The following is a 5718-nucleotide window of genomic DNA, read 5'->3' as shown; positions in this document are numbered from 1 at the left end:
CAGGACAGTAACTGCCTGTATATATAAGCGTGTAAAACCTGCAGAGTCAGATTAACAGTATTTTGTCTCTATCTGCCATTCTGCAATTTATCCCATGTAAACAATAACGTGGCGCACAGCGTGACATGAAAAAAGGCACATACCTTTGGCATTGCCTGGCAAACTGTATTCCTTGCAAACGCAAAAAAAGGAGTTTTAAAAAATCTCAGTTCTCGTTGATTCGATACGCCGTTTACATGTGGCCGAAACAGCTGCGCGTTCAAAAATACCCGTTTAGGTGCGGACGGAGCGTAAAAGAGTTAGTAGTTTATTTTCTTACTACCTGTAATTTATTGCAGATTATTTGTATTTGCTTAATTGTTTAATAAATGTTTGAGGTGTTAAATAAACCGCAATGGAGCAAAATATGGGTGTGTGTGTGTGTGGTTTTTTCCTATAGTTTTTAACATGCCAATCTGCTTTGTTGTGATTTATTATTAATCAGACCCAAATCTGTCTTAAATGACAAATTTATTTAAGGCGGAGTGATTTATGTTAGTCTGATAGTATGTGTTAACATCTGCTCATAGATCCTACCTGCCGGATCTTCTTTTCATTGATGTTGTTGTTATGACTGGTGAAGCCGAGCTGGTGAGTTTCTGTGTTAACTAAATGACATGTTAAAGCTATGAATATGACTGTTACCAAATTGTACTGTCATTAATAAGGTTGTTGTGTTAATGTTGTATGGTTGTTTATTTTGTGTCTTTCAGTTGATTACCTGGCTTCTGTAAAGGCACAGTTACTGTACTGTTGTGAGCTTATGCTTGTAGAATAAAGCTTATAAAAGGCAGCAATCAGATGTCAGAGCCTGAGTACGACACAGTTTCATCAGTCAAAACACACCCTTACGGTGGGAGTTTGCTAAATTAAAGGTAGTTAGCTTAGTAAAAAACCGTACAGTGTGGTTGGAGGATGTGTTTGTGCGTGTGCGCGCGCGCGCGTGCACGCGCGGGGGTGGGGGGGCGCGAACATTTTTCTTGTTAAACAAGGGGGGCCCAGCAAAAAAAGTTTGGGAACCACTGCTTTAAACGGTGTTGAGACTCCTGATTAAGGAGCAGAGTGTGGTAACAATATTTTTAAGTGCAGCAGTAATGAAGGAGGACTCTGTCTGTGGCTCTTCCTCCAGAGGACTTTTCTCCCTCCTCCTTCATTTATTAGTGTTTGTTCTTCATCCTCTACTCACCTGCAGGAACAGCCAGAGCAGACAGCAGCAGCACACACACACCTGCAACAGGACAGAGGTCACTAAAGGTCACCAAAGATCAGAGGTCATGGTGAGGACAGACAGGTGTAGGAGCATCAGCTCACCTGCAGCAGTCAGCAGAAACAGGCCTGAAACTGAAGAACACACTGATCAGAGATCAAATGGTCACATGACCAAAGAGAAGCATTCAGACTGCAGTGATTGGTTACTGTTCCCACACATCAATAACCCACAGCGCCCTCCAGTGGTGGAAACACAGATAATACATGAAACATGAAGGAGACTCACAGCAGAGGCAGACGCTCCGTCTCAGACAGCCGTCACCTCCACAGCTCCACAGGTCTGCTCCCCGACCTCCTACATCACACAGAGAAACATCAGCACAGGAGGAGTAATGGTGCACATCAAACTCATGTGATGGTTCGTGCTGACAGCGTGATGGTGTTTGTCAGACAGTAGGAAGTGCTGTGAACTTGTTCCTGCAGACACATGAGTGGAAGGAAACCTGGGACCAGCTGAATGTGTGATGTGTAAACACCAAGGGCGTAGATTTGGTTTTGGCATTGGTGGGGACGGGTGTTTCAACCACCGAACCCCGCCCTGTTTCTTTTTTTTTCCTTTTCTTTGCTTCTTGATAAAAAAAAGGAGAAATATACTTGCCTGCATATGCTATTCTACATGCTATTAAACCATTTAAAATTACAATTCATAGTTTTATATGTGAATTATATAATGTTAAATTACTATTAAACAAATGACTGACTAAGTATTTTAGACTTTAGTTTACTTCAGCCATATTCCACATAAATCAGGTATCATACAAAAATAAAACTAGCTTCAAATACAGTCAAGACAATAAAAGAATATAACTTTAAGGACTTAAATGTGGGATGGAGAGATTTCGCAGGTCTTTCCTCCCCACTGCTGTCAGACTCCAACAAAGACTTTTGCAGCTGCTCAAACACACACATGTGCAATAAGACGTTGTAAGTTGTATTTTTACTCAGTTGTATATAACATTTGTATTCTATTTTTTATTCTAATGTATATTTTATTCTATTCTGTACAGTTGTGTACAGTATATTATTCTTATTGTATTCTAATTTTCGCTATATAACTTTGCACTGTCCACTTTCTGCTGTGACAAAACGAAAGGTAATCTTATCTTATCTTAACACGATTACTTCAGTTATAGTACACCAACTTCTCTTATACATTAGCACTAAGGGAACATTTAATGAACTGGTGGTTTTTGAACTGTTAAGAGATTTTATTAATACTATCATGACACATATATACATATATATCTTTGCTTGCGTGTTTGAATGTGTTTATCCATTTTAACCTTATCTGAACAGTGCGTACCTGAGAGCAGTGTGTCATGCACCCATCTTTCCCAGCTGTCAGCAATAGATTACACACACACTCACTCAGTTCTGTCTTATAATCATTGTACTTCTGCTTTATCCTCGCCCAACTGAAACCAGTATAAACTGATTTTACAGAAACCAAGATCAGCACACGCTCAGCATTTCTTGAGGGCTATCTATATTCTGAAAACAGGCGGAGACTGCCTCCGTCTGCTGTGTAACCTACATGCCTATATAACCTGCAATAAAGAAGAGTACTGTGTGACTCTCTCGAGAGTTCACCCATGTACATATGATTGTTTATATTGTCTCACTGTGTCTCTGTTTTACTTTGGCAGCCTTCTATTTGGGAAATTTCCCCCTGACATTTCTTGGTCCTTCGAAGCCGGATGAGACAGCCTATTTAAAGCAGCTCTCACAGAAAGCACCTCACCAGGTCCCGTCGGTGCGAGAAGCCCACGTTGAAGTCTGCCGGCAGCTCGCGCACTGGGTGTGTGATAAAACCCAAGAGCGTGAATTCAGGTCTTGGTCAACGTTTTACAAGCGGTCCGCACCGTCGGGGGCTGATCAGGTGCATCTGAAGAAACCAGCGCCAAGGTAGGACAGACTACTTTGAGATAATAAAGGTTTGCGCAAAAAAAAAAAAAAAAAAAACGAAAACGAAACTTAAGACTCGTCCAAGACAGACTGGAAGCATTAAGCTCGTCCTGAGGACTGGTAGTCAGCTCGCCCGCAGAGGGTTGGAAGCAGTAAAATAAATATTGAGCTCGTCTAAGAATGATTGGTAGCTCCCCGAAAGGGTAAAAATAAGCCTATAAGCTCGCCTAAGAAAGGCTGGAAGCACTACGCTCGCTTTAAAAGAAGCTGGTAGCGTGAACGCGCGTTAAAACTGTCTGTCTTTTATTGCTTTTTTGGTGGAATAAGTTGATTTCTACAGCACAATAAGGAGGCTGAACTATTCCACTGATTTGTTTACTGTCGGTTGCTGAAGTACTGGTGAATCGAGAGGAAGGTCGTGTTTTATCACGTAAAGTTGACATCGCTTTTGAGAATAGCTCAAAAGTAGAAGGGCGTGTCAGCCACCTCTCTCTGTTCTCGTGCCAGCGAAAGCGCCGCAGGTGTGTGTGTGTATTACTAAGCGCTAAATACACAAAGAACTATCAAATAAAATAAATCAAAATTAAATATGGGAAATAAATCTACAAAACCCGAATTGACTGCAGATGAATAATGGTTAGAGAAAAAATGCCCTGGTGCAGGACAGATAAGCGCAAATAGGTGGAGAAATCCCAAAAAAACAAACTGCACCGGCTGGGAGGGGAACTGTAGCCCTGGCCAAATACAGCAATTAAGTAAATGCCTACACGCAGAGATAGAAAAGACTAGTGGTAAAAAGAAGGTCCTGCGCATGTACGAATACGTAAGTTTCTTTGTACCATGGCAGGAGGAAAGTAAGAAGCGTGAAAAGAAAAGAAACAAAAAGCAAAATAAACAAAGCGAAAAGCCACCTACCGAAACCACCAATCCTCCTCCTTGTCAACCACCTCCCTCAGCCCCAAGTCCCCCTGATACTGAGCAACCATATCCCCCAAATCCTTATCCCCCTGTTTCAAAAAATCCCTTTGTAAAACCACAAGACCCTTATGTCTCAGCGAGACAACAACTGAACCTAATGACCCGCGAAGACCCACCGCCATGGCCTCCAGGCCCGTTAGGGCAATTTCCGTTAATTCAGGCGCCAAACCCAAATTTCGGGCGAATAACCGGAGAACCCCCACAAGCGCCAGGTGGGGCACTCCCCAGGGATAGACATCCCTTCACATACACGTTTCTACCGTGGTCGGCCGAAGACAGAAAAAACGTATTAAAAGACGTGCCCCCTTTAAATGAAGGACACCAACAGTGGAGAGATGCAGTAGAATTAATCCGCTCCAGTTGGATGCTAAATGGCCAAGAAATGCTACAGGTCCTACAGGACCTATTAGGCCTCAAATTGGCCCGAGTCCTCGGAAATTACACAGGCCTAAGACAAGACGGCACCATGTTCCCAGCAGGGGACCCAGACCTAGCTACAGCTCTAAATGAGGTATATGAGAGAATTAGAACAACATTAGCACCTAGGCCAGATTACGGAAAAATAGGAAAAACAAAGCAAAAAGAAAACGAGTCTGCCTCTGACTTCCTAGACAGACTACGACCAGTATTCAGACAAAACTCAGGGTTAGATTACGAGGAAGGCCCAGAGAGACCTTATCAACAGCAGTTAAAAAACGCATTCCTAAATGGCCTTCTTCCCTCAATCAGAGCTCATGTAGAAAAACACTGGGTAACAATGAACACGGGCAACCTCGCGGATGCCCTGCAATATGCAGAACACGCCACTCGAGTCTTAAAGAAAAAGGAGAAGGGAGGGGTGTTTACTGTAGACCCAGAAACAGGGTTCATAGCCTTTGCAGGTGGATATCGGGGACCCAGGCGTGGACAGGGGCAGAAGAACAACAGAGGAAGGAAGAGAAATGAAGGCTACAAAGGAGATAGGAGAGATAGAGAGGACAGAGATAATCGTTGCTATAACTGTGGGAAAGAAGGGCACTTTGCCAGAGATTGCAGCCTGATTCACAACAATGACAGTGTTCATTTGGCCATGCAAGGTCACAAAGTTTCACGACACAAACTGCAACTGTGGAGCCCTAAAGTCACGTATCTTGGGCACGCACTTTCAGGAGAAGGGAAAACATTATTAGATAGTAGAAAGCTGGCAGTACAAAACGCCCCAAAACCACTCACAAAACAACAAATGATGAGTTTCTTGGGTCTCTCTAATTTTTGTAGAAGTTGGATCCCCGAGTACGCTTGCCTTACACAACCACTACAAAATCTGATCTATGGTAAAAATCTCGCGTTGAAAGAACAAATAGAGTGGACTGCAGAAGCAGAAACAGCTTTCACTAACTTAAAGTTCGCATTACAAACTAACACGGTTCTAGCATTGCCAGATTATGACAAACCTTTCTACCTGTATGTAGACGGAGGAGCAGGTTACATGAAAGCAGTTCTGACCCAATCCTTCGGAGAAAAACAACGCCCACTCGCATTTTATTC

This window comes from Pelmatolapia mariae, linkage group LG3_W (genome assembly GCF_036321145.2).
Source record: "Pelmatolapia mariae isolate MD_Pm_ZW linkage group LG3_W, Pm_UMD_F_2, whole genome shotgun sequence".
Lineage (NCBI taxonomy): Eukaryota > Metazoa > Chordata > Actinopteri > Cichliformes > Cichlidae > Pelmatolapia > Pelmatolapia mariae.
The sequence above is the reverse complement of the archived record's forward strand: the minus strand, read 5'-3'. Positions refer to the sequence as shown.